General features: G+C 35.8%; 1 protein-coding gene across 1 annotated transcript in view; it reads right to left on the reverse strand.

Moving 5' to 3' along the window:
• The window catches only part of LOC148071507 (leucine-rich repeat and immunoglobulin-like domain-containing nogo receptor-interacting protein 2), a 177,512-nt gene that overhangs the window by 100,632 nt on the left and 54,062 nt on the right, over nucleotides 1–22,818 (reverse strand). Inside the window, exon 3 of the mRNA XM_087798710.1 lies at nucleotides 16,344–16,432. The gene's annotated coding sequence lies outside the window, so the exon portion shown is untranslated. The remainder of the gene's footprint in view (nucleotides 1–16,343; nucleotides 16,433–22,818) is intronic.

Consider the following 22,818-nt stretch of genomic DNA (forward strand, 5'->3'; position numbering starts at 1 on the left):
AAGTTCCTTTTCAAAGCCACTTGAGACAGACTCCAGAACCCTGCTTCCTCTGGAGCTCCCTAAACCACATCCTCTCAAGCTGCAATGCAGCTCTGGCACGGGGAAGATACACATGGCGGCCTGACAGAGTTCCATGCGCTTATATATTTCATTTGATCCACAAACAATTTTCTGACTGTAAAGTTCTAAGGCTGATTACTTGGCCCTGTTTTTCCACATAAGTCTTTTTTTCACTTCATCCATGGCATTGTAGGAAGATTTCTGGCAAACCAAATCCACCTAATAAAGCAATCAGACAGTAAAGTGTCAGTAAGAAAAAAAAGACCAAGATTCATGCAGTCATTGTTACACCAGATACATTTTTTCCACCCTGCATGAATAGCAAGGCCTTAATTTGCATAGGACTCATGAAGAAATCACGTGCTAAGCAACGCTGAAAAGATCTCTCCCACTTGCAACACAATCCCATGCTTGTGTATGGACTCATTTGCCAGCGGCGATCGAATCCTCTCGTGGAGAGGTAACGTGTGGGCAGCTTTGCTGTAACAAGGGATGGCCAGATGAAAGAGAGCAAACATGCTTTTGTTGCCTGGAGCATCCACCTTGCAAGAAGAGAAATTTGACTGCATTTCATGCTGAAGTGTGGCTATCAGAATTCATTATGCACTCTAATTCAACAGTGGTTTAACTTTGTGATTCGAAATGCATCCTGTGCAATAGCAAAGAGCCAAGCAATACATCCTCTCATACACCTGTTTAGGATTTATCTAATTTAGTTCTAATTTACTATAAATATAGTAATATATGTATTTAATGTAAATCCTTAATTAAATACATTAAAAAGAGAAATGAGAAAGATATTAATAATATCTCTGACCTTGGTGGAACTATTGTTCATGATTTCTAGGGGGTCTTATTGAAGTGTACACAAACAGACTGAGGACACAGTTTTGCTAGCTATTTTGTCTTCAATATTGCTGGTGATATGAAGTTTCTAAAGCTGTTTTTAATTTTTTAATTTTCTTATTTTCCTGTATGCCTTGATGGCGAAAGTTGATTTGATTCCCTCGATGCAACCAATGAGGTTAAGTGTTTTTTTGATATCGTTATCTTTGTAATTATTAAACAAATGTGCTTCTTTATATGTCCTTCATGTCTTTTTAAATATAGTTTTCATGGCTAACTAAATGCTTGCATTCACAAAACAACTGAGTTTGTCATTTCGAAGTTGAGGGACGTCACAAACGGGTTTAAATAAATGCCCCTTAAATCCCGACCTCTAATATGTAATCATCAAGATTCAAAGTACGTTGAAGGTAAAAATGTATTCTCCACGGAGTAGTCTTTATTTATATACTGTAATTTGTTCCCTCGGAAACATTTGTTCCTCTGAAACACAAAAAAAGATTGGTTTTGCGGTTTGTTTGACCACAAAGCGCACCTGCTGTGTGAGCATATTGCATATTTTTGGAATAACCTCCAGTGGAAAAAGTAAGCACGTCAGCAATTTTCCGAGTTAAATCTGTTTCCTGTGTTATAAATTATACGTCTGCATGATAGAAGATGACACGTGAATGAAAAAGAAACCGGAAGAATAACCAGTCGCGTTGCGAACTTTGACTCAGCGAGACGCTGACATGGTGATGGATGAGGTTTTTCTTTTTTCTTTAAATCCTGCCATAGTGAATAATGAGATGAAGCACAGTGATAAAACTTGTCAAGATCATGTAATTTGTGTAGCAGGAAGACACATCATCAATCTAAAACAGGAGATGATGGTTGAGTAACAACGGCAATTTCTACAATATTTATTTCCTGACACATTTGTCTAGTAGAACGATTCTGATTGGGGAACCCAACCCATCTTTCATTCAATAAGCAATAGGGTTTATTTATTGGACTGAATTCTCTTTTGACCAAAACATTTGATTCATTCATGGCACGTCAGTCACATTGTCATTTGATTTAGGAGCACACAAGAGCTTTGGGTATTTGTGAATTGTTGCCATGGATCATTTTGTGACATATGTTTTACCATCAGAAAGACAAAGAGGCATACTTTATCTAACATAAACATACTTTATGGAAATGAACCTACAGTATATATGGACAGAAAAATACTGTAATTGAATTCTTAAATGTCTAATCCGAACCATTCAATATATTTAACTAGACTCTTTCGACAGCAATAGACGGTGACTCATGGGTGACAACATGTATCCAACGTGGGATGATTACACAACGTGTTTAAATCTTTGCATCCCAATGCAAAAATTACTTTAAAATGTAATCTAGGCAATTTTTTTCAAATTCAGGGCTGCAGCCCCCTGGGGGAATAATATATAATATAATATGACATAATATTTTTTAAAATATGCTTTTTAACCATTTTACCTGAACATACAACATGCAAAACGCCTTAATCTTCAGATACTTAAGTTTGCCAATTGTACCTAAACACACCTTCTGTGTTAACCTGACTTTTTCCGCTTGTTACCAAGTGGCTTATTGTTAGCTAGTAAGCATGCGATTGACATGGCTCTGACAGTAAAAATATAACATGAGAATCCATTTATTCTGCTATAAATCAACAAGATCTCATGGCCATTTAAAATTAAAACAAATTGAGGCTGCATACATCAATCACAGCTTTACAGCCAAATGGGAAAATAACCACGATTGCCCGAAAATGCTTAAGAAATGCTACATTTTAACAAGTGAATGAAAGTAAGTAAGTACTAAAATTGAATTAATATTTATAATTAAAATATATCAAATTATATTTTAAAGGATTTGCCATGTTTGGCAAAGGGGGGGACCAACCATAGGCTAATGGTGTATTGGAGCGGTGTATTGAATGTTTGTGTGTCTCTGGTTTATATGGTCATCAGTTAAACCATTTTTGCCTTTAATGTTCTTTCATATTTAAATGCCTTAAGAAGTTGAACCTATTTTTTTGCTTTATCAAGGCCCGTTCATCCGAATTAATCCAGAGTCATACATTTAATTATAAGACTAGAATAGTCTGGAACACTAGTCAAATCTTCATTGTTATATAAGGTGAAATATTCTCTTGGTTGAGACATTATAACTAATTACAGTTGCAAAAATTGTATTTTTCTTTATATTATTTTGGAGTCAATTAACGTTTTCCAATCTCCATGTTTTCTTCTTATCTGAGATTTTGTAGCAGTGGATCTACTGTACGTTGAGCTAACCAAGATCACATGCTGCAAAAGTTGTATTCCTTCATCACTACCAAAAGCTTTAGAAGTAGTGTAGAAATGGGACTCAAGCTGAACTTTAGAACCTTTGCCTTTTGACTGCACTTTTTCTTTATTATGACAAGCCAACTCAAACTTATATAGTAAGTATTTTTTTTAATTTTTATGGAATTTTAACTGTTGCCTCTATCAGAGAAAGAAGAGGGCAAAGGAGTACATGTGATACAATTGAAGATAATGATGATAATATTGGCCACTGTTGCCAAAAAACAACAACAAAATACATTTTTCACTAGTTTTTTATTTGAGAAACATTTTTTTTAATATATGAAGGTAAAACAATGACCCATCAGCAGGTTGTTTTCCTCCTCGTTGACTCTGGACCGCAATTTTCCAGATACCACTCTCGTGGCAACCTCCCTGTGCTTGTTTATACTTAGCATATTACCTTTAATTCTCTCATTCCATGAACTGACAGCAGGCGAGCAAAGAGCGATGGCAGGGATCATTACATCACAAAGTACCCAGCGGGCCACAGTCCCCAACAACTGCCACACAGCATCACAACACAAAAACAAGAAGATACCGCCAGTGTTCTGTGAAACAAACACAGGATGGGGATGAAAAAACAGTCTAAGCAATACACTGGGGAAAGTGGAACTACAAAGGCAATGGCATTTGTCCTTACACAATTAGTCAGATGAAGAAATGTTTGACATTTATTCTTCTCTAACTTCAATAACGTACCATCAAAGGTCAGGAAAGAGTGGTGCGTCCGGTCCACTCCTGAGCTTTCTTTAAATTACCAGAGAGACCTGGCATTTCTAACAACATGTGAGCACAATTAATTCAACATCCCATCCGACGTTTCCTTTACAAATATAACGCTTACCATGGTCCACAGGAAGACAAGCCCTGTGATCTTTTTTCCAGCCTAGCCTAGAGATGTTTTCCTGCTCATTGTGCCTCCTCGGGGGGTCTAAAGAGCTTCAACAACCTACTGCACTTTAAGAGAAAAACTAATTAAAAAGCGTTGTTGTTTTTTTGTTTTTTTCTTCAGCAGTGAAGTTAATAATACCTGTCGGACTTGACAATTATCTTTTAAGAGTACTTATAGTTGTAGATGTAAATTAATCAGAAACACAGATAACAGAAATAAACAACCTCCAATTGCCGCGGACAGATTACGGCTGTTAATACTGTTATCAGTCGAACTCCATTATTATTGTGAATATAAAAAACAAATTCAATGTTCGTTTTTATATTCTTCTATGAATAGATTAAGGGGAAACGTCTACTTTTGAGAACATAGATCAATCTTGTCTTTTTTTAATCTTGCAGAATCCTTTTATGATAGAACATTAAAAAGTATGATTAATAAGATAAGATCAATCGGTGGCTTTAGGAAATATGCTTTTTTATACCTTTTTGATCTACGTTTAAAGAAATAATAAACTATTTAAATGAATGAATATACACATACACCTACACAAACGCACGCACACACACAGACAAACATACATAAGCAACGTGGTGTGTTTTGGTCTCCAAGCAACACGATTTCTGAATACATTATTTTCCTTCCCACTTTTCTGCTTTATCGTTCTCTTTTACTCCATAATTCAAAGGATGTATAATGTCTTCTCCAGGCCCTTTACTAATGCTGGTAAATATTATGATTATGATATTATGGTAAATACACAACCACCTTGTTAACATCACTCTAGCACCTCTTTACCATATAAATGTTATAAAATCCATATTAACATTTAAAATAATATTTCTTTTTTAAGTCTGCACACCTTGAAGTGTATAGGAATTGGTTTTCGTGACATTTACTACATGTTTTTAAAGGGAAACTAATAATTACTCACATGTTTCAAATGTTGAACTCTTCCTCTCCAAGATGCAGTAAGTCCCTCATGATGATGATTTTTTGAAGTAATTACTTTCTATAAGTTCTCCCCAGTTTGGCGAACGAGAGGTTACAGGAGCGGTGTCCATTATGACCTAATAATGAGATTACAGACAGCTAAACTTTGTTCATACAACGAGTCCTGAATTGATAACGCGCAGTGACACACATCAATGCTTGATCAATCACAGCAGAGTGGGTGTGGTTATGGTGAACAAGAGTTAATCTCAAGTGTCTTCAGTGGGCGGGGCTTAAGCACATTATATGAATATATTTCAAAGAAAAGAGAGTTTTGTACAAACAAACACATACTGATGATACAATAGAAGTCCAAGATCTATATAAGAGACACTCAAATAAACACATTAGTTGCAGTTTAACTTGAAAAAAAGACCATCCTTTGTTAATTTTGGTCAATTTTAATATACACAGTATGTATAAATATTAACATTATATTAAAAATTTACCTCAAACTAAATGGATAGTCTTTTTTTTTGGTTGAAAGAAATCAGAATCCTGAAGATGTCACAGTAAACTTTTCACCTCTTACCTATCAAAATAAATAAAGGTCGACAAACTATGCTGAAAGTTAAGAACTCGGAAAATGTGCTCAACAAAATAAAGGGCAAAAAACAAATTAGGATTCATGCAGAGGATGGAATCTAATTCTATTTTGCATTGCAAATAATAATTCCTACGAAACCTCCGGACAAGGATAAATAAGAGAGAATACATTAAGGTCAAGGTGAAGAAAATAGTGTATTAGTACTAAGAACTCTAGGAAGATAGTTGAGTATTGGGCTGCTATTTTTGGAGAGAGGATGCATTATTCTGGTTTATTTTATTTTACTTTGAAATGCATTTCCATTTTTTTTGGCTTGCAAATGTTTTCTGTTTAACATAATTTGGTCGGTGTGCACGACTAGAATTTTTCCTTTTGATTGAGTGGCGGCTTTTTTCATCTTCCTGCGAAGTAACACAACCAGAGAAATTTGATGGATTATTAAATCTCTGGATTAGGTATTGTTGTGTTTGCTCTTCTGGGTGCTTATCTACTCGTCATAGCAGGTGTGTATAATAATACATGCAAAAATGTAAGTGAGTCAGTTTTGTGAGTTTACAGCCACATTTAAAACCAATTTTCTTATTTATACTTCTTTATATTTTTTTGATATTCTCTCATCCTAAAAACAAGCTTGTAAACTTCACCCAGATTATTTCTTTCTTATTCTTTCTATCTGAACCTATTTTGTACCTTTTTTCTCGTAATTAAAAATGATTTATATTTTTCAATGTGATGAATGCAGGTTGTGAGTTACATATCTTCTGGAGCTGACATGAACTCTGTTCCTTTTAGAAATAAAATGTGGCAATTCTCCTCTTGCAACACTTTCTGCAGTCAAACCACCTCCAGCTACTGAATGATTCATCAAAAAACGTTGAACACCTGTACAAAGCCTACCATGTCTCTCACAGCAGCCTCAAGCAATTGGTAACATGGAACAAGAACATTTCTTCATGAAACATGAAAAGTAGCAGACATTTCCTTAAAATGTCGAAGTTTGTCAGATTTTTTTCCACTTCTTGGATCACTTATTGTATCAAAAATATATATTTTATATTTTTTTGGTTGGTTTCTATGGAAACAAGCCTGACAAATGGGAGTAGTTATAGGTGACATTGACTTCTACGGTAAATAAAAGGTGACATATAGCGATCTGAATCTCCATTTTATATGAGTAAATAAAGATTAAACAAAATGTGAGAATGAGAATTATGACCAGCTCTATTAGAAGAACTTACACTTCCCCGATCCTTAAGCTCTTCACTGGCTGCCAGTTTCCTTTAGGATCAATTTCAAAATTCTTGTTCCTACTTTCAGATCTATTCATCAGTCAGGCTCCTCACTAATCTGATCCAGTCTTACACCCCAGCCCGGGCTCTGAGGTCTGTGGATCAGAATCTACTGATGGTTCCACACACAAGCTTCCGGACCAGAGGAGAGAAATCCTACCAGGCTGTTGCTCCTAAGCTTTGGAATGATCTTCCTCTTCCTCTTTGTTTTATGGATCTACTGACTCCTTCAAGAATAATTTTGAGACTTTCTTATTTCTGCAGGCTTTTCCATGATTTTCTGGGACTCCTGTGTTTGTCTTATGTGTCTTGGCCTTTTAAAGTATATATTTTAACTGTGTATTGCTTCTGATTGTTTAAGCGCTTTGTGAGCCTGGTCTAGAAAGGCGCTTTACAAATAACTTACTACTTACTCACTTAATTACATGTAGAAGATATTTGCATGTACTGTAGTGATTGTCCTCTGTATTTATATCATTAATAAATACAGAATTTAGTATTTTATTTATTGTTACAAATTATACATTTGTGTTGTTACGTATGATTTTAAAATTGCAATAATTATATAAAAGTATGAAGTCAGACACATATTTGTCATTAAAAAAACTGTAGTGAAGTTTTGGAAGAATTTATACTTTAAATTTACTGTAAATTAATCCAAGCAAGTGGAAGGTATAGACTTTCATGATCTATGTCCACAGAAAGAAAAAGCGAAATAAATGAACAACAATCTTAAAATACTTGAGTTGATTTCGTAAATCAAATTAATCAATTTAAAACAAATCAAAATAAAAAAGTAATGCAAGACATATTCCAAATCAGTTTCTTAGACCACAGGCCTCTTATATAAACTCTTCCTATGCACAAAATATTGCATACCCTACTTTGTAAGCAGTGTAAGCTGTGGAATGCATTCAAGTGCAAATCTATATAGAAGCTCTGACCCTGGAGTCTGCATATTAACCTTGCGAAATCAGTACAAGAAAACCCCACGAAGTCTCGCAGTTTTCCTCAGACGAAGGCGACACTTGTAGTGATACACTCTCATTTTCAGCAGTGATTAGTTAATGACCACGAGATGGTTGAAGAGATGGTTGGAATCCTGGAGGGAATTCGTCTACTTTACAGTCATCAATAATATTTCTGTGACATTTGTTGATCATCATGGTGTACCAAGTGCTACAGTACGAACATAGTGTGTTGGAATTGATTTTGTCTTGTGATTGGCAGCTCTAGTAGTGTTTACACACAGGGGACATAAGCACCACAAATGTCAATGGTCTGCTTTGGTAAGTAGGTTTAGAGACAGGCAAATCAGTTAGAGACCTGGGTCTATACCCCATCAATGACTCTCAATAGCTGCAGATTCTTATCCCTCTGTGTTTGGTAAGGAATCTTCTCAGCCTGCCCTAAGGTAGGCGAAACAATCATACTGTTTGCATATTGAATTTACACTGCAATGTCTAAGTAGTGGGCAGCTTGTGTGTAGGTCACACTTTTTAAAACAAGGAACTCTTTCTTTGTCATAAAGGCCCCCTACTGAGTATGATAGAGATATGTAATTGGCGCACAAAGATGCTTGTCCTTGTCTTGACTCTTGACCAAACATAGCAGAGTGGGAGACACCTTCTCTTGATTAATTACTTGATTACTGGAGATTAAAAATTGCCAACCAAAAGGACATTCCTGTTGTCATACCTCGACAAGAGGAATTGTTCACAAAAAAACTTCAACAAGCATTATGTTGAGGGTCTATTAAACAATAATATGCTACACAAAAGCATTCCCATTCCCATTGTAAGTCTACTGGAAGCACACAAGCTGTTTACTAGTGATGGTTTGATAAAGCTTAATGAAACAGTGTTTCAGTAGAACAGAGGAAAATAGTGCAGCTACCGCCATCTAGTGGACTTTGAAAATAATGACACTGCTTCATGAAGCTTCATCAGACCATCACTATTATTTACTGGGTGGACCTTCTGTTGTTGTTGCATATTAGCCTTTAAGCTTCTGCTACAAATGAGCTCAAAATATAGATTTATTTAAGTTTGATGTTTTTTCAGCGATTTTACTGAATTAAAAGTGACTAGTGTTTTTGTCTATAACTCCAAAAGCTTGTGATGGTCAGATGAAGCTTCATGAAGCAGTGTCATGTTGTTTAGAGGTCAGTAGCGGGCGCCATCAGTTTACAAATTATGTGATGTTTCATCAGAACAAAGGAAAATAGTGCAGAATCTATGTAGTGGGTCTTGAAAATAATGACACTGCTTCATGAAGCTTCATCAGACCATCACTACCAAAAAGGTTAAAATACTTCCAACCTTTAATCAACATGATGGTGAGTAGAACATGAGTGAAGTTTGATTTTGGGGGGAACTAACTCTTTATTGTGTGAACAGTTTAAGCACACTTTCGAGTTTGAATATTAAAAAATATATATAATATATAAAATATAAGTTTTCCATAGGACCCAGAATATGAAGAAATGGACGTTGACCCAATATGTCTATTTAAGCGAAACACAAACACTTTCCTTTTAAATACCTATGAGAAAGATACATTTTCCAACACACTGAGAAGTAATGGCCCGTGAAAAACCTATTAATAAACTGTTGTCACATAGGGTGACAAATAATTGAGGGCCATCTTCATGGCGATCTCTCAAAGACAGCATCAACGGGGGGGCTCTGTATGTCTCTACTGTCTGGCCTTTGGGATCCAGCTTAGCCTGAATGAAAGAGCTCTCCCACCCCACTGTATATCTCCTCCATGTCTCTGAGATAAGACTGGATTTATCGAGCAGACAGTTTAATATATAAGCTCTAGCTAAAGGGGTCTCATACGAGTCACAAGAAGAGAAAGCAGAATTTCCTTCAGACAGGTCTTCATATTTGCCGTTTGTTAAGTACATTCCTTAAAAACAGTATAATGAGAGCTAACTTTAAAGAATTTGGTTATGAAGAAATAAACGTATACAATGGACCTTTATGGGAAAACAAACCAAAAATAATTGTTATAAGAAGACAAAAATATATATTTTGTATATATTTCAATTTAACAAGGGAATAGAGCAAACATGTGGATTATTAACATAGATATATGTGTTAATGTATAATGCCCACATATGTTAACTCTAAACTTATTTTGATCGAAGTCAAAGAGACCACCTCTGTTAAGAACTGACAAACAGCATACAATCAAATCTTTGAATCTAATACGCTAAAGCTGTCAAAAAAAAGTTTATTATAAATCATACAACAACATGTTTTTTGCAGCTTCTAAAAGTTCCACTGACCTCTAAAAACACCAGTTTTGAGTCATTAAAGTTTACTACCTTTGCTATCTTATCCTACAGACGCACATACAGTAAGCAACTTCTCTTTAAATCATCACACTTGATCTTGGATGTTCCTCGTACAACTGCCATAGCTAAAATATACAGTAAAGTGAATAAAATTAAAGATGGTTATCTGACTATCACAAAATAAATATAAAAGCTTATGAGATGTCATGCTATCAATTTTGATTGGCTGGTGCTCGCACGTTGACAGTTTGATGAGCTATGGGAGCTCAGTTCTCACCTGGATCAAAGAGTTCAGAATCACCTCTAGATCATGGTATGGTATTAAACTGTCACCAACAACAGAACCCATCATATTATCTCTTCTAAAGATGAAGGAGATTGACTGATATGTGCATCGCATCGATGTGACATCAGTTCCACCTTTCACAAATGTTGAAATCCCATGTGAAGATGAATGTAATGTTGATTTCTGCTTTGAGAACATATTTGACTCTGCTGCTACTATAAACTATGGATGTTTCGAAAACAGGACTCCAATAACGTGGATGAAGGGTCTCTTTATATATTGAAATTGTGTGATTGAAGCATCTAACTTGGATGCAACTGATGTTCATTGTGAATATGCTATGCTCTATGTTAATTCAACATAAACAATACATTTCAAAGCACATAGTTCAAGTGGACCATATACATATGCCACAGTGAACACAGCTGCATAGCAACATCTGCTGTCTCTGGGTAGGTGGAAAGAAACAAAGAAAAGAAACACATTCAATGTACATTTCTAATACAATTTGAATTCATTAAAGCATAAAAGGTATATGGATGGATAGATATTAGTAAAGTAATGAAGTATGAAGATTTAATTGAGAGCTATTTATTTGTTTTCAAAATATTCACAAAAAAAATAAATCATTCATTGTTTTTTTAAAGCAAGGGTCATAAAGTACAGTTTTTTTAATCACTGATCCATTGTGGCATGTTCTCTATATGATCAATACAAGTCCAGAGTAAATCTCATCATTGCGTAGCCACGTCTATCGAGTGGCAGTGTCCATGAAGCTGACGTACTATTGATCCTGGAGCTTTTCAGGTCATAGTGACAGTCTCAAGGAAAAATGATGGATGTTCAAAATATGCTTCTGAGGACAGAGGCAGTCTTCATGGGCAATATCACGCTCAAAGGATTTATTCATCAATATTAAGTTGAGGTCCAAAGATAAAAGCAAATATATAAGCTTAACATTTTTAGTCAATTTTAGATCTTTTTAAGATATTTTCTCCAATTTGGTAAGTGGGACAGCTAGTCCAACATTAACTTAAGTGAAAAAAAAAAAAGCTAAAATACATATTTGACAAAGATGTTTTGTTAAAGACTGAAAGTGTTTTATTTAACATTTTATGAATTGAATGTTGTTTATCTTCCTCACATTACCTGGTAAGAACACATAGATTACAGATTATTCAATTGCGTGTTGCTGTTTTTCGTTCGCCACACTGTTAAGAATACAAATAACTCAAAAATCAAACATTATGACGACGCATTTCTCTATTTTAAATGGATAGTTCACCTAATTCACACTTCATCCAGTTTGTTTTGACAGCCCTAATGCAGTCACATTTGGCTAAAAGGGTAACATGTCTTGCTTTGTGCCTACAGGGCTTAAATCTATTAATGTTTGGCGAAAAGAGATGGTTTTCAACATGACAAAATGTTGGGTTTGTTTTTTTTGCACGCCAACCCTGAGCTCATCACAAATAATATGAAGAGACCTCAGACAATCTCAGAAGGACGACATATTATTTAAAAATAAAGCTGTCGTCTTTTGTTGTCTCATGACCAACACTTTTTTTTTTTTTTACCACACACTTCCTCTCTGTATTATTTAAGAGCTTTACTGCAGTCATAAGCCATCCTTTTGCCAGCTCATATATTACCCACACTCCAGGAGATTCAAACCTGCAACTTCCTGATGAAGACTAATGCTCTATCATTTCCTGTCAGTGAGAGTCAGCTTCACTGGTTACAGGCATAGACTATGAATTTTTATAATAATGAAAGGGCCAACCATATCCGCTGGCTAGGAGACACGATATCTCAGAACTGCCCTTTAAAAATGTATTTTTATAGTAAAGTTTCTTATATGAAAAGATTTTTATTGTTATTGGTATGATTATATATTACCTTATATTATAATATCATTACATCCACTACTATTACTAGCTGTACCTCGTGTTCTTACTGTGTAAGTGTAAAGTTTGCCATATTAAAGTAAAAAAACTAATTGAACGTTGACCCTTGACATTTGGTAGATTCTATAGTCTTTCGCTATTGGGTTTTGACTGAGACTGATTAAACAGTTTTCAGTAACTACAAGATGATGTGGTAACAATAAATGTGACTCATAGGTCAAACATTAACAATAAAAAAAATGCATACGCAATACTCAAAATGGAAAAAATAAGAATAAGAAAAAATAAGACATGAATATATTTATTTTTTCAACAATGATCAATGATTGAATAATAATGAGTAATATATTTGGATAGTTATTATTTATAGTTTCACTTTGACCTCACATGTGTTGGGGAGACTTTTTAGGTTTTAGGGAGAGGTTTAAGGAGTTAGTGGGTTGCTCTTTACCCTCCACTTTCTAGTCCCAGCTGTATTGTAAGTATAATTCCTTTTCGACAGCACCAACTTAATTGAAATGTCAGATCTGCTGTGGTTACATGCAACTGAGTGCTCAGCTAATTAAAAAAAGGAATTAAGGCTTCACTTATGCCTGCACTTACATAAATGTTCCCTGATGAAGCCTAAGAAGAATATGATTTCATGCTTCATACTTATGAGTCATGCAAAAATATGTTACTACGACATGTACAATAATATCTGCTTAGCTCGAAATGAGGAAGCGAGAATTTGGTAATTGATTCAAGAAAATATGGAAAGATATACTGTTGATACACGCACTGTTGGATTAACCTGTGCCATACTTCAATATAGTATTTTACCTTGAGGGCCAAACCACAGGTTGTAGGTTATTTCCCTAAACTTAAGGCAATATGATATCAACATATTGTCACAAACACATTAACTGACTGTCCGCTGCTCCGCCTATGCTGGTGCCAGTCATAGATAAAACCAATTTTTGTTTGGACAAACCCACATTTGCTAATATATACAGTATATACTGTATACAGACTCTTAAAGAATAAGCCGTTAGCGACTTCTCTCAAGGTCCTGTTTGTCTCTATTCTTTTAAGAACAAGAAGGGGCAGCATTGTACAAACAAATGTTTTGAACTGTAAATTGGTGCATCATTTAGACACTGTCAAGATGTTAAACAATCTAAATATATATGGTGCATCATCTGAAGATAGAAATGATGAATTGATGGTGAGACACTGGAGATGGCAGCCTAAATGAATAAACAAAAAAATATACTATTATTTTTAAAATCGAATTATTGTCACGTAACATACACTGTTTTATGAATTTAATAACAAATATAGAAACTTTTCTGTCCAGCCTTTTCTGCAGCTTGCAGACAGGTGCTGATTTACACTGACTTTCTGCTTTTCAAATTTAGTTGTTGTGGCTTAAATTCAGATGTGCTCTGAAGACTAGACCAGGGGTTGCCAACCTTTTCTGCTACTGATACTCCAAGGGCAACTTGTGACCCAGAGGGCTACTATCAGTTTGTTATACATTTCTGAAATAGCCTGATACTAAATTAAATGTTTGATATTAGGGTACTAACTAACAACTTGTGATCCTATACGCATCTCACTATACTACCAGCAATACACTACTCACTTAAATCAATGGAGGATACGAGGATGCAATACACTAGTAGGCCCATGGGCTACTCAGTTGGTGCTTGCAAGCTACCTGTTGCCTGCAGATACGACATTGGGGACCCCTGGTCTAGTCATTGCAGTACTTAATCAGTTTAAGTGTTAAAAACATTTGGGGTTAACATTATTAACCGATCTTCTATCACTGCCAATAGATTTGAGTCAACAATGTGTTCCTATAGTTACATTCCCATGTACTTCTCTAGCGACTACTCTCAAGCGCATGTTTATCTCTGCTCTTGATGAGCACGGCCTTTTCCTCTGAAACAGTAATCTGTGAATGAATGTAGAAAAAATAAATTAATAGACCCAATTTGAAACAGCACGACTTCACTGATAAGTTGCACCAGCAATTTGTAGGGGCACTCACTGTCCTCTACATTATGAAAATATAGGAGAATAAAGCAGATGAAAGAGACTAGTTTATTGAGAGCAGGAATAAAATGGGCAGATGATAATGGAAAGGGAAAAAACAAAGCATCTACGTGTGTTATGACTTCTGGCAGCATGAAACTTCAGAAAGCCACAATTTCTTCAACATGCTGTCATTTCTGGGTGTGATCATGTTCATATCAAGGCGATCTCTTTTGAAATCTTTGAACAGGAAAGGGACAAGATTGGTGATTGAAGTCAGATAGGGAGCCACTTTGTGTGATTTACGCATTCTGGGAAAAAACATTTTTTAGCTTTTTTGTTATTACTAAAGTTATACATAAAATCAGTTATTTATTTGTAATCCACATGGATTTAATACACTACAATACATATATGTCTCTTTTTTTTCCAGCCATTTGTCTTGGGGATTAGATTTAATTGTTGGATTATCTTTAATGCTTACTCAGCTGACACCATTCAATGAGTCCAACATGAAGTCCGCTAGCTAGATAAGATAGTGAAATGATGTACTAATTGGTGCCTAGCTGTGTCTCTGGACCACTCAGGTGGCCACATTTCAAAGCTTAACTGTAGGGCATTTATCATTTATTCATCCTGTGAAGCTTAAACAGGCAGTAAAATGGAAATGGCTATAGTGCCATAGCTATTTGACATGTAATGCATTATGTTGAATAGTGATTTAAAACTCAACTATTCAAGCATATATAAGCGACCATATAAAAATCTGGATGGAAAAGTCTTGATCCAAAAATCATCCAGTTAGAAACTCTAAACTTAACTCAAGCCCATTGGCAATGGTACAGTTCACAGTGAGTTCAAAGTGTATTCTTATATTCCGCAGCCACAAAACAACTTAACCACACTGGGAAAAAAGTACTTTCTCTTTTGTCATGTTACCCATGGCTCTCCAACAGCACCTCAGGTCCCATCCATCACCCTCCTCAAATCTAATTGCCAAAATATGTGACTCACAGCTCTTAGAGAAAGATTAATTTTCAAGCAGAAATGCCTTAGAACGAGACTGCATTGCTACTCACTCAGAAAGAGAGGATTCAGCCACAGTGTCATTCTATACACTGAAAATCTGCGTGAATAAATGAATTATACCACCATTTAAATTCTTAAAATAGTGTAATATGCTCTCAGGTGAACTGATAGACCAGCTTCTTGGTATATTTGCTTGTTTGAGTTATTGGTTGACACTCATACACAAATGCAGCAATCCCACCTTCACGTTGCATTAGCAAGTAACTAGCAAGGACAGTTATTACTTCTTAAATCATAATAGTCGTAGAATAATTAATATTTACAGAAAGTTTTAGGTATGTTCATATGTAGTAGCTCAATATACCAAAATTGTATTTAGATATATTTTTTTCGAATTAGATAAGCCAAGAACAGCCTCTTAATGCCATGTCATTTAAAAAAACACAATATCTTTTTTTTTACACATTATTTACGTTCTACTTGCAAAGCTGACTTTTTCATTCATTTTTTTTTTCGTTTTTAACCTTCACACACAAGTAGCATACATAACCAAGAATAGTTGCATAACTGTAATATGTTGGTGACATGGATAGAATGATAGGAGGATGCCTTTCACGGATCATTTGTCCGTTATCATCTAGTAAAAAATATCTGTCAATAAAAAAAGTTAAATTTGAATGGATAATGACTTGCTTAGACTGTTCTTTGTCTAGCGTGTGTATAAATAATTCATTCAGTAAGTAAAAACTTACTAAGATTAAAATAGTTAATCTTCAATATCAAGGTAGCCAACGGATCTTACCTGATGGATATTTTTATGTGATCCAAACAACGTTGAAAGAGGACAGGAACTTCACAACATGACTGTTGACGGCTCACTTACTCCAGCATCTGGAAAGAAAAAGCACATTGAAAGCAAATAAGAAAAGACATGGACACTGAGCTGGTGACTTTGACCAACATAGCTCTGATTATTGCGCGGTGATCCAGGATAAATATCCAGGAAAAAATGTCAATCAAAGATGCGGGTTCAGCTCAACCAGAAATAACATTAGATACTCAACCGACGGGAGCATGACAGGGTTCCATTATATCAGTTATAAACTGCTGCTGGAAAAAGAAATCATCATGCTCAGAATTGAAATATGACACAGATGTCTCTGTGCCATAAATTGTCAGTCTTTTCTTGTCTTCTTCCACTTACTCTACTTAGTTTGTTTCTGAGGGGTGGCAGCCTCAGCAGGAAGGGTGAGACTTTCCACTTTCCATTATTCAGTTCTACCCAAGGCATTTCCAGTCAGCAAAGAGACATAGTGTCCCTGGCATGTCCTGAGTCTTCTTCGCAGTCTATTACCGATTGGACATGCCCTGAAAAATGTACCTAATCTGATCCCAAGCCACCTCCCAATAGGAAGCAGGGGCTCTACTCCTAGCCTCTCCTGGATGTCCATGCTTCTCAGCCTAAGGAAAAGTCCAGCTACTAAAATCATTTTGGCCTGTTGCAATCACTATCTTTTTTTCAGCTACTGCTAAAAGCAACATCATTTACATATAGGCAGACTAAGGACAAGTTGGAAAGACTTGGTGTATTGATCTGAGTTCCCCAGATATATATGTTTTCATACCGTCCTCGCAACATGAAAATAGAAAGTTTAAGATTTCCCGCCAAATTCTATTCCCTATTGTCGTTTTGATGTTTTCATCCAAGTACAGTTTTTGCAGAGTAGCAGCCAAGTGCACAGCAGCAGAACAGCAGAATCTAAATAGCTGAATATGTAAATATTTAATGACAAAGGTTTTCTTGTTTCTGTCACATCCTACAAAGGACCTGAGCTCATATTCTACAAAAAGTCAGTGTTCACTCCCAAGGCACCACAATTCACTGTTTTGCAGGAACTAACAAATCCTTTTTGGTGATATGGGAACTGAATGCATCAGTTTTCAACTAATGAACATAAATTGGAGGCAGCGTTTCAGATTCAACAAGGTACTGTTTGTTAATCTGTATTCAGCTTTCATCCACACAGGACTGACCACAGAGGCAAAAACAGAAATTGGAAACTCTGGTGTGTGATGACGGAAACAGAATGTGCCTAGAACAGTGACACTTATCTAAGCTGTTTCACTTCACTTTAATTAGTAAGTGTGAACAATTTAGCTGGCCCCCTTTTTGTAACTATTTACCACTTTGATAGATACAATACACATATGAGTGAAGAATTTGACATATAAAGATTTAATATTGTACCACCTACCACAAGTGAACAACATTCACAAGTATGTCATCCAACAGTGTATAATATGTTTTCTTACCCTACGGCTATGACTGAGTCGCATCAATGACATGCATCTGTGGAATCACCCTGTTATTGAATCAGGGTTTTGAATAATGGATAAAGTTTGCGCAATAAAATCGTGCAACACCAAGCAATAAACATGAACTTACACATATACATTGTATTCAACTGTTTACAAAGTGCAAAAGAAAACGTTCGACATCATATACAATGAAACAGGTGTTTATGAGTCTGATGGCAGAGGGGAAAAAACTATTCTTGTAGCCGCCTGAGGCCAGAGGTGTAAATAGTCTGTCCAGCGTGAGAAGGGTCAGCTGTGATCCCACCTGCATGACCCCTCGGTCCTTTAGACATACAGGTCTTGAAGGGTTGGCAACCTATAGCCAATGACTTTGCTTGTTCCTGGTGCTAGCAATGGTGTACTACACAGAGAGGCTGTGACTTTCCTGAAGAAGACGATCATTTGCAGAGTCTTCTGGGTTAAGCTCCAGGTTGTTGCAGCTACAGCAGGACACCAGTCGATCCACTTATCACATAAAGTCGCACTCATCTACGTCTGAGATGAGTCCTATAAGAGTGGTGCCATCCGCTTACTTGATCAGTTTAACAGACTGAGGTCCAGCAGTTAGTGTACAAGGGGGAAAGACACATCGTTGCTGAGAGTTAAAGTAATAGTGATACCCAATCACAGAATCACTTGTCAGTCGAGTCAACCATGTTCCTGATTGTGTAAATTCACAAATAGCTGATAAACGGAAAAAATAATAAAAAGGTATAAGTTACAAAAAAAATTAAAAATCCTTTTACATTGTGTGCCAAAATGAATTTGGTGTTGAAGACCTAAGCCATTAGTTGATCCGGTCTATTTTTAATGCAGCAAAAGTCTCTGATTTTTTGGCTTTGTGTGTATATGACACACAAAACTGTAGCCAGCTGCAAGTAAACAAACAAATAACTGCAGAACTCTCCCTTTGGCTGGATGTTACCCTTTGGCTATGAATGATTCCGGATTTGCGTGAATTCTGACTAGTTCGACAACAATAAAATAATCCATAGTCCAATTTTAATAACCTATGATCTTTTCTCAAATTACAAGACGAATAATATGACCCTGTAGGTAAAATAAGGTTGGTTATGCTTTATCCGTTTCAATAATAAATAGAGTTGGTACTGGAATACTGTTACAAAATACATTTGACAGCCAAACAGTGTCATTGACTAAGTGACCAAGTATGTGAACTCAAGGGTCAGTTGTTTATGCAAAATCTGAATCCAATAATTCAAATATGGCATAGATGTCTAAAGGGACAAAGGATATCCTTTTTGTCTGTTTAGTTGAGTATCAAATGGCGATCCACTTACTATTTGGGATTCAGGTATCCAAAATAATCTAGATTTTAATAGCAGTAGTTTCAAACAACTGAGCTAGCAGTGACCTGCTTTTCCTGGCATCTCAGCAAACTGTGTTGTCCAGAAGGCAATTAAATGTCTGCCCAAAGGGAAGTGACCTATATCATCGAACATGCATTTAACTAATGATATGGTGGCATAATTAAAAGACCAGGTCAGCAATAAAACACAGACGATGAGTTTGCCAAAATGCATTTGCTAAAAATGGACTTTTAGATTACATCAATACAATTGTATTCATCCCAAAGGTTTGATGCACCTTCAGTCAGCCGTAACATAATTGTGGACACCTGAGAGAAATGCTCACTTTCTTCCACTGCTGCTATTTTCATCCCACCCACTGATCTCAACTAATCCACTGTTGGGGAGGATTTGTGTGCTGTGGTACAGAGCAATTGTTCCGCTGCAAAATGAGTGTGGCTTAATTGGAGCAAAGGCTTAATTAGGGCCCCATGAGGATTATCAACTGTGGCTTAGAAACATCCCAGGTAGCAAGAGACACGGTCAAAAGGATCAACTCCTGGCATTTTAAATTTGAAGGAAGGTGTTTAAATGAGACAATTGCTTGTCTGTACTTTGATGACGCCTAGACAAGTCATTGCACACTAACATTCAATGCCAAGGTTACAGAGTACCCTATGTACGTTTATCTTCAAATTTCTCTGATTATATGATTATCTTTCTGTTATATTCCATGGTTGACCCGACTGACAAGTGGGCGCTGTTTTATACACAATAATACACCTTTTCTTAATACTGCCTCCTGACTGGAGTCTTAGGAGAGCATCTCCAAGATAGCTATGTATTGGCTTTAAAACTGTCTTACAGTAGCTTTTCAATCATGTCTTTTTTGTGCCACCGCTTAAGTCAGAATAGTGTTTAGAGGAAAATATTTATATAATTTATATCCGCTATCACTCAATGATACCATAAAACATAAGTTTGTAGTAAAATGTTCCCACTTTAAAAATGAAAATGTCAATCCATTTACAGAAGGCACATTCTCATACACAGGTAAATGGTTGTGGAGTACTCTTTTGTTTCCTTTTTCTGCAGACTTTGGCTTTGACAGCCACATATCAGTTGTGACTGACTGGGATAAATGGCTCTGCTTCAAAGTCAGATCGATTCAATCCAGTTACTGTCCTTACCAAGAAACAAAAGGCCATGCTGTCAACAAGACTAAACTCATGTCAAGGTTTATTGGCTGCATTTTGTCATTGTTACATAAAAGATTTGGGACATCGAATGGATTTGACTTAACTAGAACAGGTAAAGTTGGGTAAATCAGTAGAAAGGGGTAGAATTTCACTCAATGATAGACAGTTAGCAATGTGTGAGATAATACAATTAAAGCACATCACAATTCTGAATTCATTAGAATATATTTAATTAGTTTTTTCTAAAAAACAGTGTTGAATGAGGATTCCGACACATTCAAATATGTGCAGCAAGAGAAGCCTTCAGAACATTTTGCCTCAAGTCTTTTAAAAAAAAAAAAAATAATGAGAGCGTCATCTTTCCTTTCATGTCTTGTTCAAAGGGAATAAAATAGAATAGACAAAAAGCAGGTTCAGCACACTTTACTTTTCAGCACAAAAGGAAATCTGGAAGGGGTTATATATACATGTTAATATATATATGGATTTTCTTTTTCTTTCCATAGGTCATGAAGATTGGTTGAACCTTTTTAAATAAGTGACTCTAAAGTGATATTTTTCCCATAACACATATCACTGATTTGCTAATCACCCTCATGTCCACTAAGAGTTGGGAGAATGTTCAGAGTATTCTGTTTCCTTTTGGAGTTGCAGGCAGAAATGTATGTTCTTGACAACAGCGAGCAGGGCCCAAAAACAAAATGTCATGAACTGACTATAGATACTGGGAGGTTATGAGATATTTACCCTGAAAGACTAGGTGCTTTTGCTAGAAACAAGTTTAAAGTATAGACTAATTTAATATTTTTTCAATCAATTTCTCATGTTGAAGCTTCAATTCAAGATGGACACTGCAGATTAGCTCTATGGAGGTATTTGGATGTTTATTGGTTTGACATTTTAGACGAAAAAAAGTGAGACCCGTTTCAAAAGTCATAGTAGACATACTGTAACTGCTTGTAACTCCAAAAGGTACCAGATTCATCTGAAATTTCTACCAACCCTTAGTCGAATTGAAGGTGAGTAGAAAATAAGAATTTAAAGTGAAATATCCCTTTAGGTCAAAGCGTCTTTACAATGTATGACGTTCAATTACTAATTAAGTATAAGAGATTCGTAGTAAAGGTTAGGCTTTTTTTTGCTGTAGTGTTGTTTTGATTTCTGACTAAACAGATGATTTTTGACTAAAAAAGCATGGGTCTTTTCTTTTAAAAGGTTACAATATGTAAACAGGATCCGTGTATGTCGGATATCATAGCATGAATTACACTAACTTTGTTTTAAATTCCTAATCAGTTGAACACATTCTGACTCCAACATTGCATTTTAAACTCTTGTTTTTTGCATTTAAAATAATAACAAGAGCATTTGTGTAGAAGGGAAATTATTTGATAAACAAAAGCTCTGTGCAGGAAAGATTCTTTAAAATGTAATTTCAATTGAAAATAAACAAAACAAAACAACTTATGGAACAAAGAGCTCAACCAAACAGTGGAACTTACTTGCAAAAACTAAGAAAGCAAGTTGGTGAAGGTCATTGTGTGGTCTCTGGGTCAAGTTGAACGACCTCCACCACTGCATATGTATTTCTGGATGCAAGGGAGGTCGTTCACATTGAGCCAGAGACAAAACAACGGGTAACACAAACACATTTTTTTTTGGTGCTTTTTTGGTCAACTTGACCAAGAGACAACAAGGGTTACATCTTTGAGAAATTTCAATATTTAAAGTATACATATCCTTTACACTGTCCTGATCTCAACCCGACCAGTACTCTGCTGTCTCATAGCAACTTAGCTTCCAGCATTAACTTCTGACTCAGCCGTCTGCAGTGTCACAACCTCTTGAGTTGAACCTTCGACCCAAGTGTTGAATGTTTTACAGAAAAAAGATCTGTGATCCTTACCAGAGGCAGATGGCATGAAGTTTCAAGTTTTATATGAAGCAGCTCTACTTGTTGAACAAGCATCAAATCTCACAAGAGTTCAACCATTGAAAGAACCAGTGACAGTTTTCCATCATAAATTCAGATCTGCATGCCTCAAATAAAAACAATAATTATGAAAACTATGAATTGACACACAATGTGAAATTAATAACTCAAATATCAAATATAATAATTTTGTCATTTTGTGAATAAGCACATTACACATAAAATTCACACATGCCAATAGTACATGAAAAAATGGCCTACGTTATGATAATATAAATTACTATGATCAAGACATACAAACACAGCATCATCTAACCTAATTATCATAGAAGTCTTCCTCTTCAAGATGCAGTAAGTTCCTTATCGTGACGATTTTTTGAAGTTACTACTTTATAAAGTTCTTACGATATTACGAGAGCGGAGCCCATTTTGCTGCAATAATGGACATCAGTCCTTCAGCCAGCTGTACTCACGCCT

The sequence above is a fragment of the Callionymus lyra genome, chromosome 9 (assembly GCF_982586985.1).
Source record: "Callionymus lyra chromosome 9, fCalLyr1.hap1.1, whole genome shotgun sequence".
NCBI lineage: Eukaryota > Metazoa > Chordata > Actinopteri > Syngnathiformes > Callionymidae > Callionymus > Callionymus lyra.